At 28.6% G+C, this 14,785-nt stretch overlaps 2 long non-coding RNA genes across 2 annotated transcripts; one reads left to right on the top strand and one right to left on the bottom strand.

The window, feature by feature from the left end:
- Window positions 1-3,880: 3,880 nt before the first annotated feature.
- LOC118196899 (uncharacterized) lies at window positions 3,881-8,699 on the bottom strand. The gene is made up of 4 exons (XR_015042419.1): window positions 8,512-8,699; window positions 7,889-7,996; window positions 7,322-7,488; window positions 3,881-6,188 (listed from the first exon to the last, which is right to left on the bottom strand). It is a non-coding gene; the product is annotated as an uncharacterized LOC118196899 (long non-coding RNA).
- Window positions 8,700-8,851: 152 nt separating this feature from the next.
- On the top strand, window positions 8,852-13,654 carry LOC118196898 (uncharacterized). Its single transcript, XR_004759476.2, has 4 exons — window positions 8,852-9,034; window positions 9,550-9,657; window positions 10,058-10,224; window positions 11,342-13,654. It is a non-coding gene; the product is annotated as an uncharacterized LOC118196898 (long non-coding RNA).
- The last annotated feature ends 1,131 nt before the right edge of the window (window positions 13,655-14,785 follow it).

Below are 14,785 nucleotides of genomic sequence, written 5' to 3'. Positions count from 1 at the left end.
TGTGTTATGCGAGTTCAAGCCAATTTCATTTCGAAAATTTTCCAAGAAGGTATTCTCTTAAAACAGATAGTCCAGGACTATTTTAACAACTGTAAAAAATAATCTATGGATATTTTTTGTTATACGACAGCACGAGCAAAATGATTTTCTCTGTAAAAACATATGCACCAGCACTGATTATCGGCCGCCGTTAAGTTAACTATATCGTTCTTATTCTTTGCAGTACTTTTATTTTTTTTTTTTTCAAAGAAAGTTTTGTCAGTAAAATGCACTATTTATAATCTGTCATTTTATTTTGTTCTTCTTTTATGTAAATAAATAACTTAAAATATATATTTCGTACGCTGAGAAAGCCCAATAGCGCGCGAGCGGTTCCTTTCTATTCAAAACTGTTTAGCGCATGTTACCTTATTATAAAAATCTGATGTGTACACCACATGACTTCCTTGTACGGAATATTAAATTATACGCATTTTTTCTTGCATTTCGTTTAAACTTATTGGAATTGAATTAAATCTACTTCGCCGACAGCGCATAAACCACAATAGAATAAATGCATTCTTTAAAATTCACTCTATTTGTTTACCATAGCGACACTCTGGCGCTAGATTCACTTGACAGTATTATATTTCGTTCATATTATAACACAGAAAGCACAAAATTTATATCATTTAAAGAATTATCTAATCGTTGCCTCATGTTCTATTCAAATTCTATAATAAAGCTAGAACGATGTATAAAAGCAATTAAGCAAACAAAACAAAAAAGAAACAGTTTTTCACAGACGATTGAGTATTTCTCATTCAATTAATTCAGTTCTCACTTCGCAGCAAGGCAAAAATACATAAAAACTCAAAATATCTGTATTTTCTTCTTAATTACTTATTTCTTCGAAAAAATTCCAGAAAGGATTAAGCATGATTTAATTCGCAATAATAAATGAAGGCGTTATCTTTGTTGTTGCGAGGCTACGTTTCTCTAGATTGGCAACAAATCCACTACTCTGCTGTTTCAAATGTAAACAAGCAATGGCCGCCATCAAAAAAATTATTAGGCTTAGCGTCACTTAAAAGAAATTTAAATTTGTTGATAATTCTAAAAACATTGCATAGAGATTTACTAAATGCATAAAAACCTTAACCAGAAGATAATAACAACATAAGTCAATCATTTTTAAAGCAAAAAATGTACAATTTACAAACATATAAGCGTAAAGAAACTGAGATCACTGAGCCGGGTAACAGAGTGGATATATATATAAATATATTTATAAACGTTTGGTGCGGCCGTTTGCAACCAAAATACGAGGTGCACATCTACATGTTATAGTAGTTCTATATACAAAATTTCAACGTTCTGAGGTTACTCGTTTTTGAGTTATGGAGATACATACGTACATACAGACGTCACGAAAAATTCTCTTCAGAATTCATTTTAAAGCAGTTTTATAATTTTTTTCGGAGGAAAAGAGTCTTTTATTCTGTCCTTACGTACAGATATCACGCAAAAACATTGTTAAGTTGCATTCGAAAGCGGTCAAAATGGATATTTTCGTTGAAATATGCTGCCTGAAACATTTCGCGATTACAATACTTCCTTTTTACTTCGTACAAGGAAGTAAAAAAGGGTTCAAATTGGTTTTTAGCTTAAACATTATTTTCAGTATTAAACATAACACCAATTATGTCAATAGTTTTCAATATTAATCCTAGGTTTGTATTCATAAATATAATGTACACAAAAGTGGCAGTAGAATAAATTTATATGAAATTTTATATCATAAAAATTCAGATTAGAATTGTTCACAGCATTTGAAGATTATATGCCTAAAAGGAGTTGCGTGTCGTAAAGGACGTTTAAAGGAAAAGAATTTGTATTCGTTCACATGAGGAAAAACGAAGAAACCTCCCCTGCAATAAACCCATTTACCGAGATTTGAATTCCTTCAAATTACCGTTTAACGAGCTTACGGATTTTAGCGCTCAGGGGTCACGCATATTTAAAAAATTGCTTATGTATTATAAGAAAAGGGGAACAGAAAAATTTAGAAAAATGTGATAAGAGCACAATAAGAATTTAATTCACTTAGAAGAGCATCCTTTTGGGGGGGATTTACAGAAGATAGTAACGTGTTTTCAGCTGAGTTCATTCATCAGAGAGAAACTTCACATATAAAGCTGTTTTTTTGAAATGTTTCACTATGAAAGTAATATAAAATGAAGCATAGAAATTTTTTTTTTCTCACATGCACCCAAATGCACGCATTACCCTTTCCTGGATTTGAAGAACTCACAGAGAGAGAGAGTAGAAATACGGACAACAGATTTTTATTGGTGTCTGACTAATAGTTTTGGGAATAAGTAGTCGTTTAGTCAAAGAATGTCTATGTAAAGAAGGAAAGGTTCCATAGACATAATGTAAACCAATTTGCCTACTGCGCCGCTAGAAAGAAGAGGGAACATTTGGCGAGGGAACCTGTTGGCGAGAATTTTACCCTCTGTAATGTACCGGACCTTACCGAGATTTTCCTCCTCCGCGACGTGGAGGAATACCGAGTAAGATTTCTTCTTTGTTAAAACGTTTCTATGACTTTTCGCGATAATTTAAACTCGGATTTTCGTGCTTTTTTTTTTTTTTTTTTTTTGCTCAAAATAAATAATTGATTAATTAATTTAGGGCGAAAAAATATTTTATTTACCTTTACACAAAACGATATTCGGGTTAATAATATTGTAACTAAACGTACTTAGATAATTTCATATAAGAAAGTCTTTTATATTAATTCAGATTATTTTATAAATTTATCAGTGTTTTTTAAATATACTGAAGGCGACTTTTTTTCACGATTCGCACGGTTTCTTTAAATATTTCCAAGTTATAGAACATACCAAATTACCTCATATTAAATAAATAATAAAACCTCCAAATTTTAGAGTAAATTAAGTTTTGATACAATTAAATATTATATATTACATATATTTCTTCAAATTCTGTGCATATTTATTTATATAATTCTGTGCATATTTATTTAATAAATCTATAACAACATCTTCCCTCGCTTTATATAACTCTACATAAATGTTTTCTCACAGATGTTACTTTTAACACTTCAGGCAGAGTTACAAAACTTTTAAGAAATTTCACAATTTTTTTTTAACAATACTGAAGTTATAGATGAAATACCAAAAATTATCATACCTTATTTAACATTCCCTTTTTTCTGTATGTATACATATATGTATAAATTTATACATTAAGTTTTGAATGCCTCGTTTGAAATATTATGCAGACCTTAAAAAGGTTCTCAGAAATATTACTACTGCAACTATAAGTAATGTCAACCATTTATACTTCTAATATTTAATATAATCTGAAATTAATTGCAGAATTAATATTAGACTTTGCGCCCACTCCTCCTTTTGATACTTTTGTACATATTTTCCCCTCATGTCATTTGTTTGACATATTCTGTAGGTGTGAATTAAAAAACTTTTCAGAAGCATATTTACTAACTTTAAACAATAGAAAAATTATCTACATAATTCAGCCAAATATAATTTTTAATATTTCAAGTAGTCTGAAATTAATAACAGAAATAATGACATACTTTACTCCCTTCCTTTACTTCTACATACTTTCTTATGCCTTTTGTTTAATATGTTATCAAGACTTTAAAGAAAGCCTTTCAGAAATATCATTACTGCTAGTAAACAACATTAAAAACTATCTATGTGATGTCAATTAATTAGAATTCATAATACTTAAAACAATCAGATATTTTAATTCAGATTAAAACAATCAGGAATACGACATATTTTATAATTCCACTCATTTAATATGTCTCTTAAATATTAAACAAAAAAAAACAAAAACACCAGAATTTATTTTAATATATTTTCTATTTATTGATTTTCTCTAACCGCAGACATAAAAATTCATATACATTTAATTATCTAAATGAGCAGCAAGCAATATTTTTAAACAAATTCTTAACTGATTTGTCAATGTCAGAAAATTTTTTCTTCTTATCAAAACATTTCATGTATAAACATTCTTGTTCATAAATTTTTTCTATTACAAACTCTTTGCAGGATTATTAAACCACATATTATTAACATAATTATAATAGCTAGCAGTTTTTGTTGTGCTTATCATAATGTTCTTTAATGTGTCCTAAACTTAAATGTTCTTTACTTAAAGTTTTCTATTGTTACCATGTTTTGCAATCCTTTCACAATATAATCCACATTGTTACTATTCAAAGCATATTTCAACACTGAAAAGCCAAGACATTATGACCACTTACTCAATAGCACTATGTGTAACCTTTGGCCTACATAACAGCTTCAACTTGCCTTGCAATGGATAACACAAGTTCTTGGTAGATGACTGCAGACAGGTTGTAACAAATGTTTAAGTAGTGGTCACACAGAGAGATATTCCAACATGGTGGTGTTGAGCTCCGATCTGCCACTCCATGAAATTCTAAATATGCCATATCGCATCAAGATCTGATGAGTTAAGTGGCCAGGACCTTAATTGGTATTCATCGTTATGCTCCTCGTACTCGAACACAATTCGATCCTTGTGACATGGGGCAATTCCATTTCCAGTGGCTGTGTGGTGCCGATTTTGCTGTATCAAGAAGGACAGTCTCCAAAGTCCTTTTTCTTTGATGATCCGTGGGTGTGAACATCTTACCATCTACTGCTGGTTCCAGCGTCATTTATCCAATTTGCATAAATACTAACAATGGCAGACTGCGAAAAACCTACCAGTTGTTCAGTTTCATAGAAACTTGTTTCGAGCCTTCATTTGAGTTCATTGAAAAATGTGTCCCACATTTTTCAGTGGTCATAATGTTTTGTCCCGTCAGTGTATATGCAAGAGTTATAATAATATAAAAGGAACATTTACACTCAAGGAATGTACATATTTTGCTGCATTATGATTGAAATATAAAGCAGAAGAACCAAATTTACAACCAAGAGGTTAAGAGTATTATTAAAATTAAAAAATCCTAAATTGCATTTAAAAAATTTAAATCTGTATAGGTTACTGAAGTCACTAACTGTATAATTTAGTACTTATTACGTGCAACATTGCCTAAATGAATATTTATACTGCGACTCAAATCCTATTCGTATTATTAAACATAAATAAACATTACATAAGTTGATGATTTTCTACACTATTAAATGAATTACTGAAAGAAACATTATTATGGAATTAATATATTACATTATTATGACAAATTGGTATGCATAATTGCAATTAATAACATTTGAAATATACTTGTTATTCCTCTTATTTTACTTTTTTTAAAAACAAATCAGTGGTCACAGAATTTAGTTATGAATGATTATTCTTTATTCAATTTTATAAAAAAAAAATCACTGCATTCAGGATGATTCAACCAATATTGTATTCAGTTTCACAATACATAAATATACTTATCAAAGAATAAAATTTGCATCAAGAAATTTATACTGAAATGCATAATATCTGCATACTTAAAATTCAGTATATAAAGACAACATGTGGCAATTAAAAGCACCATTTCCAAATAAACTTAAAAGTCATGAAGCATTTAAGTCTAAATTCATACGTAATTGGTTCACTATTATTCCCTCTTAAAAAAATTAGCATTCATAATCAATAAATCACTTAGAATATGATATAAAAACTGATTATTAGCATAATAGAAAATAGACACAAAATTCCCCAGAAAAATTTAACAAATAAAAATAAAATCATTTTCTTAATTAATTAATTTTTTCCAATCAAACAATACATAACACAATTTTGAATACACAACTTTAATACATATTTATATTTCAAGATACTGCTTCTCACACACACTAAATTTAAATAAAAAATAAACTGATTGAGGAGTTTCTTAATAATTTCATGAATTTTGGGATTATACATGTTATGAGAGATATAAAATTAATTATATTTTACTTATACAACAGATCAGATGAAAAAATTCCAAAATTATAGTATATTAAAATCCAAATTTGGAGAATGAATTATAAACATAATAGTATTAACAAATGTAAGGAGTACATTTTTAATTTGGTCCTCAGTTACATACGGCAGTTCTTGAGTCTCATCTGTTTTTTCTATTTGAGTCAGTGACATTGTTTCAGTATGTACTACGCCCACGATCTTTCGACTTTCATCATCTAATAAGAATAAATATAAAAAATACTTCATTTAAATATAACATAATACGTAATCCTTTACAGTACAAATTTGGAATTTAATAAGTTAACAATTTTACAGTATTGAGTATTTCTGGAAGACCTTTTCTGTTTATTCTTAAATTACTTATCATTACTGACACAGCTTGTATTTATTTGAGCTTTTTTTTTAATTTTATGAATAGCGTGATTCTTGTGATTTTCTTTATTAAGTTACTGTAGTGAAATATTAGTTTATAGATTTTTAAGTACAATGTGATAGACCCAGTGCAGATTCTAAACTGTTCGTCACTAACGTGCAAATTAAAACTGGCTGCCCTTTTTTACAGAGATATGTTTGATAATCATTTTGTTGCCCATAAATCTGGCCACCTACATGCTGTGCACCATCTTGCCGCAGCAAGATAATATAACCTGGTTATAACCCTACATAAAAAAATATCAGCCAATATTGTGCAAATAACAAAAAAAAAAAAAAAAAAAAAAAAAAAACCTTATTCTTTTTTACTGACAAAAGATTCTTTGTTATCCATCTTCTCATTTTTATCACAAAACGATATGATATTTATGCCTCTAGTTTTGGGTTAAACGTTTTCAATAAACATGTAGAATACTAAATGGCCACAAAAATTAGTTCACCAAGGAAAAATGCCAAAAATCAGAAGCAGCAATGCTCTTTAATGATTTTCATTTCCTTTTAAGTTGTGAACTTATACACAAGGTACTATAGTCAATTTTAAATAAGTAATCACCTGTGATCTCAGAATGACTTTGATTCCTCCAACTGATTTTTATGGGAAAAATAGTTTACTTTACAAACAAAAAAACAAACTGCTTACAAGCTTTTTCAATGATAAATGGTCATTAGGAAAAAATTAAATTTTCATTGTTAGGATTCATGAAAAGTATTTTTCTTTACTCAATGAACCTTCACATAAAAAATAAATGGTTTGCATCCAGGGCTACTGATGCATCACTAAACCATACAAAAATAACCGATTCATTGAACACGAAATGCACAGTTAAAAATTGAAATTATAAAACAAGATAAAAACTTACATTATCACAAGGAATAAAATTTATTTTTACATAAATGTATAAAGAATCATGTTTACCAGTTTGCCCTAACTTCTTCGGTACAGCACAGGAATGTAGGTAACGGAATTTGGTTGTACGGAAGTCACTTTCAGTGAAGTGTATAGAACACACTTTTCCTTTTCTGTATAATTCATCTGCAGATTTGCTGAGCAGATCTTTAGTGCAGGCAGCCCACTGTTTTGACCTGAAAAACAGAAAAGAGTAACTTCATTTTCTTTGATTTAATGAATTTATTGCTAGTGAAGATGTAGCATCGTTTAAATTAAGTAATTTTAATGAAAATTTGGCTACACATTAGAATGCTAATTCATTAATGTTTATTATTTACAATAATTTTTATTAAATAGTCAAAGTACCATCTGACTTAGGTGGTCGTAAAATTAAAATTAGAGCTAGTTTAGGTGGTCGTAAATTAAATTTGATTAGGTGGTCGTAAAATTAAAATTAGAGTTAGTTACTGCAAAATAAATTACTACCTGAAATTATTGATAATGTATATTTACTAGACAAAGATATGATAATGATATAATAATCAAATATTTATAAATTATGCGTGTATGTAAATATAGGTTACAAACTCTTACCTCACAGGATCCTTAGGGAATCCGAAGAATCTTCTCTCTGGATTTTTCCAAGATGTTGTACCACAACAAAAACATCGATATCATGTTTTGGTAGCTGCTTTCCTTTTCCTAAGCAAGAGATATACAATAAATTAGTCGATCACTCGACATCCCGAATGAAAAAAATAATATGCTATGAATTTGCATTTTTATAGAAACTGATAAAATTAAAAAACATCAGATAAAATGTGAAAATTGCTGCAAGTATATTTTAAGTGCCAATACATAAGGCTACATTTAAAATAATATTTACAGAGTTCCATAAAACTAATCATAAATTATTTTTTAAACATAAGAAAGGTTTTTAATTTACATTTAAGAGCTTCAATATTCTACATTTCATTAATTAAAATTATTAGTTCATAGATTCTAACATTTAGAAATTTGAAAAGTATTGGCAATAAAAATGTTATTACTGCAATGTGAGGTAGAAAACACTCTTTACAGAACTTGCATTATTCGTATATTTAGATAAAACTTTGCTTGGTCAACATGGAAATAAAAAGCTACCACTAAAATATGTTATTTACTACATTCAGCAATTTTTTAAGTTTAATGATAAAAAAGTTAGAAATAACGCTTACCTGAGAAATGATGAAATATTAGGTGAAGTTTCACTTTCACTGGCTGTTGAACTTGCACTATCCATATCGCAGATTGATTTATTGATGTCCGATTTGATCCGTCAATATGGAGAAAAAAAATGGTGTCACACAGCTTTAAACTCGTGAAAAAACGTGACCTTCAAACCTGTTGGAACTTTGGCGCTGTTTTTGGCGACACATAATTCATGCATGCGCAGCTGTTTCCCTTTTCGTTGGAAGGGAATGTTAAGAAAGAAAGCTTCGCAAAAGCAGAAGTGGCTCCCTTCGAACGAAAAAAGAAACAGCTGCGCATGCATGAATTATGTGTCGCCAAAAACAGCGCCAAAGTTCCAACAGGTTTGACGGTCACGTTTTTTCACGAGTTTAAAGCTGTGTGACACCATTTTTTTTCTCCATATTGACGGATCAAATCGGACATCAATAAATCAATCTGCGATATGGATAGTGCAAGTTCAACAGCCAGTGAAAGTGAAACTTCACCTAATATTTCATCATTTCTCAGGTAAGCGTTATTTCTAACTTTTTTATCATTAAACTTAAAAAATTGCTGAATGTAGTAAATAACATATTTTAGTGGTAGCTTTTTATTTCCATGTTGACCAAGCAAAGTTTTATCTAAATATACGAATAATGCAAGTTCTGTAAAGAGTGTTTTCTACCTCACATTGCAGTAATAACATTTTTATTGCCAATACTTTTCAAATTTCTAAATGTTAGAATCTATGAACTAATAATTTTAATTAATGAAATGTAGAATATTGAAGCTCTTAAATGTAAATTAAAAACCTTTCTTATGTTTAAAAAATAATTTATGATTAGTTTTATGGAACTCTGTAAATATTATTTTAAATGTAGCCTTATGTATTGGCACTTAAAATATACTTGCAGCAATTTTCACATTTTATCTGATGTTTTTTAATTTTATCAGTTTCTATAAAAATGCAAATTCATAGCATATTATTTTTTTCATTCGGGATGTCGAGTGATCGACTAATTTATTGTATATCTCTTGCTTAGGAAAAGGAAAGCAGCTACCAAAACATGATATCGATGTTTTTGTTGTGGTACAACATCTTGGAAAAATCCAGAGAGAAGATTCTTCGGATTCCCTAAGGATCCTGTGAGGTAAGAGTTTGTAACCTATATTTACATACACGCATAATTTATAAATATTTGATTATTATATCATTATCATATCTTTGTCTAGTAAATATACATTATCAATAATTTCAGGTAGTAATTTATTTTGCAGTAACTAACTCTAATTTTAATTTTACGACCACCTAATCAAATTTAATTTACGACCACCTAAACTAGCTCTAATTTTAATTTTACGACCACCTAAGTCAGATGGTACTTTGACTATTTAATAAAAATTATTGTAAATAATAAACATTAATGAATTAGCATTCTAATGTGTAGCCAAATTTTCATTAAAATTACTTAATTTAAACGATGCTACATCTTCACTAGCAATAAATTCATTAAATCAAAGAAAATGAAGTTACTCTTTTCTGTTTTTCAGGTCAAAACAGTGGGCTGCCTGCACTAAAGATCTGCTCAGCAAATCTGCAGATGAATTATACAGAAAAGGAAAAGTGTGTTCTATACACTTCACTGAAAGTGACTTCCGTACAACCAAATTCCGTTACCTACATTCCTGTGCTGTACCGAAGAAGTTAGGGCAAACTGGTAAACATGATTCTTTATACATTTATGTAAAAATAAATTTTATTCCTTGTGATAATGTAAGTTTTTATCTTGTTTTATAATTTCAATTTTTAACTGTGCATTTCGTGTTCAATGAATCGGTTATTTTTGTATGGTTTAGTGATGCATCAGTAGCCCTGGATGCAAACCATTTATTTTTTATGTGAAGGTTCATTGAGTAAAGAAAAATACTTTTCATGAATCCTAACAATGAAAATTTAATTTTTTCCTAATGACCATTTATCATTGAAAAAGCTTGTAAGCAGTTTGTTTTTTTGTTTGTAAAGTAAACTATTTTTCCCATAAAAATCAGTTGGAGGAATCAAAGTTATTCTGAGATCACAGGTGATTACTTATTTAAAATTGACTATAGTACCTTGTGTATAAGTTCACAACTTAAAAGGAAATGAAAATCATTAAAGAGCATTGCTGCTTCTGATTTTTGGCATTTTTCCTTGGTGAACTAATTTTTGTGGCCATTTAGTATTCTACATGTTTATTGAAAACGTTTAACCCAAAACTAGAGGCATAAATATCATATCGTTTTGTGATAAAAATGAGAAGATGGATAACAAAGAATCTTTTGTCAGTAAAAAAGAATAAGGTTTTTTTTTTTTGTTATTTGCACAATATTGGCTGATATTTTTTTATGTAGGGTTATAACCAGGTTATATTATCTTGCTGCGGCAAGATGGTGCACAGCATGTAGGTGGCCAGATTTATGGGCAACAAAATGATTATCAAACATATCTCTGTAAAAAAGGGCAGCCAGTTTTAATTTGCACGTTAGTGACGAACAGTTTAGAATCTGCACTGGGTCTATCACATTGTACTTAAAAATCTATAAACTAATATTTCACTACAGTAACTTAATAAAGAAAATCACAAGAATCACGCTATTCATAAAATTAAAAAAAAAGCTCAAATAAATACAAGCTGTGTCAGTAATGATAAGTAATTTAAGAATAAACAGAAAAGGTCTTCCAGAAATACTCAATACTGTAAAATTGTTAACTTATTAAATTCCAAATTTGTACTGTAAAGGATTACGTATTATGTTATATTTAAATGATGTATTTTTTATATTTATTCTTATTAGATGATGAAAGTCGAAAGACCGTGGGCGTAGTACATACTGAAACGATGTCACTGACTCAAATAGAAAAAACAGATGAGACTCAAGAACTGCCGTATGTAACTGAGGACCAAATTAAAAATGTACTCCTTACATTTGTTAATACTATTATGTTTATAATTCATTCTCCAAATTTGGATTTTAATATACTATAATTTTGGAATTTTTTCATCTGATCTGTTGTATAAGTAAAATATAATTAATTTTATATCTCTCATAACATGTATAATCCCAAAATTCATGAAATTATTAAGAAACTCCTCAATCAGTTTATTTTTTATTTAAATTTAGTGTGTGTGAGAAGCAGTATCTTGAAATATAAATATGTATTAAAGTTGTGTATTCAAAATTGTATGTTATGTATTGTTTGATTGGAAAAAATTAATTAATTAAGAAAATGATTTTATTTTTATTTGTTAAATTTTTCTGGGGAATTTTGTGTCTATTTTCTATTATGCTAATAATCAGTTTTTATATCATATTCTAAGTGATTTATTGATTATGAATGCTAATTTTTTTTAAGAGGGAATAATAGTGAACCAATTACATATGAATTTAGACTTAAATGCTTCATGATTTTTAAGTTTATTTGGAAATGGTGCTTTTAATTGACACACGTTGTCTTTATATACTTTAATTTTAAGTACGCAGATATTATGCATTTCAGGATAAATTTCTTGATGCAAAATTTATTCTTTGATAAATATATTTATGTATTGTGAAACTAAATACAATATTGGTTGAATCATCCTGAATGCACTGAATTTTTTTTATAAAATTGAATAAAGAATAATCATTCATAACTAAATTCTGTGACCACTGATTTGTTTTTAAAAAAAGCAAAATAAGAGGAATAACAAGTATATTTCAAATGTTATTAATTGCAATTATGCATACCAATTTGTCATAATAATGTAATATATTAATTCCATAATAATGTTTCTTTCAGTAATTCATTTAATAGTGTAGAAAATCATCAACTTATGTTATGTTTATTTATGTTTAATAATAGGATTAGGATTTGAGTCGCAGTATAAATATTCATTTACGCAATGTTGCACGTAATAAGTACTAAATTATACAGTTAGTGACTTCAGTAACCTATACAGATTTAAATTTTTTAAATGCAGTTTAGGATTTTTTAATTTTAATAATACTCTTAACCTCTTGGTTGTAAATTTAGTTCTTCTGCTTTATATTTCAATCATAATGCAGCAAAATATGTACATTCCTTGAGTGTAAATGTTCCTTTTATAGTATTATAACTCTTGCATATACACTGACGGGACAAAACATTATGACCACTGAAAAATGTGGGACACATTTTTCAATGAACTCGAATGAAGGCTCGAAACAAGTTTCTATGAAACTGAACAACTGGTAGGTTTTCGCAGTCTGCCATTGTTAGTATTTATGCAAATTGGATAAATGACGCTGGAACCAGCAGTAGATGGTAAGATGTTCACACCCACGGATCATCAAAGAAAAAGGACTTTGGAGACTGTCCTTCTTGATACAGCAAAATTGGCACCACACAGCCACTGGAAATGGAATTGCCCCATGTCACAAGGATCGAATTGTGTTCGAGTACGAGGAGCATAACGATGAATACCAATTAAGGTCCTGGCCACTTAACTCATCAGATCTTAATGCGATATGGCATATTTAGAATTTCATGGAGTGGCAGATCGGAGCTCGACACCACCATGTTGGAATATCTCAACTGTGTGTGACCACTACTTAAACATTTGTTACAACCTGTCTGCAGTCATCTACCAAGAACTTGTGTTATCCATGCCAAGGCAAGTTGAAGCTGTTATGTAGGCCAAAGGTTACACATAGTGCTATTGAGTAAGTGGTCATAATGTCTTGGCTTTTCAGTGCTGAAATATGCTTTGAATAGTAACAATGTGGATTATATTGTGAAAGGATTGCAAAACATGGTAACAATAGAAAACTTTAAGTAAAGAACATTTAAGTTTAGGACACATTAAAGAACATTATGATAAGCACAACAAAAACTGCTAGCTATTATAATTATGTTAATAATATGTGGTTTAATAATCCTGCAAAGAGTTTGTAATAGAAAAAATTTATGAACAAGAATGTTTATACATGAAATGTTTTGATAAGAAGAAAAAATTTTCTGACATTGACAAATCAGTTAAGAATTTGTTTAAAAATATTGCTTGTTGCTCATTTAGATAATTAAATGTATATGAATTTTTATGTCTGCGGTTAGAGAAAATCAATAAATAGAAAATATATTAAAATAAATTCTGGTTTTTTTTGTTTTTTTTGTTTAATATTTAAGAGACATATTAAATGAGTGGAATTATAAAATATGTCGTATTCCTGATTGTTTTAATCTGAATTAAAATATCTGATTGTTTTAAGTATTATGAATTTTAATTAATTGACATCACATAGATAGTTTTTAATGTTGTTTACTAGCAGTAATGATATTTCTGAAAGGCTTTCTTTAAAGTCTTGATAACATATTAAACAAAAGGCATAAGAAAGTATGTAGAAGTAAAGGAAGGGAGTAAAGTATGTCATTATTTCTGTTATTAATTTCAGACTACTTGAAATATTAAAAATTATATTTGGCTGAATTATGTAGATAATTTTTCTATTGTTTAAAGTTAGTAAATATGCTTCTGAAAAGTTTTTTAATTCACAGCTACAGAATATGTCAAACATATGACATGAGTGGAAAATATGTACAAAAGTATCAAAAGGAGGAGTGGGCACAATGTCTAATATTAATTCTGCAATTAATTTCAGATTATATTAAATATTAGAAGTATAAATGGTTGACATTACTTATAGTTGCAGTAGTAATATTTCTGAGAACCTTTTTAAGGTCTGCATAATATTTCAAACGAGGCATTCAAAACTTAATGTATAAATTTATATATATATGTATACATACAGAAAAAAGGGAATGTTAGATAAGGTATGATAGTTTTTGGTATTTCATCTATAACTTCAGTATTGTTAAAAAAAAATTGTGAAATTTCTTAAAAGTTTTGTAACTCTGCCTGAAGTGTTAAAAGTAACATCTGTGAGAAAACATTTATGTAGAGTTATATAAAGCGAGGGAAGATGTTGTTATAGATTTATTAAATAAATATGCACAGAATTTGAAGAAATATATATAATATATAATATTTAATTGTATCAAAACTTAATTTACTCTAAAATTTGGAGGTTTTATTATTTACTTAATATGAGGTAATTTGGTATGTTCTATAACTTGGAAATATTTAAAGAAACCTTGCGAATCGTGAAAAAAAGTCGCCTTCAGTATATTTAAAAAACACTGATAAATTTATAAAATAATCTGAATTAATATAAAAGATTTTCTTATATGAAATTATCTAAGTACATTTAGTTACAATATTA

This window comes from Stegodyphus dumicola, chromosome 1 (genome assembly GCF_044657685.1).
Source record: "Stegodyphus dumicola isolate Sdum_Otavi_A_Nest chromosome 1, ASM4465768v1".
NCBI lineage: Eukaryota > Metazoa > Arthropoda > Arachnida > Araneae > Eresidae > Stegodyphus > Stegodyphus dumicola.
This window is presented reverse-complemented; position numbering and strand designations above follow the sequence as displayed.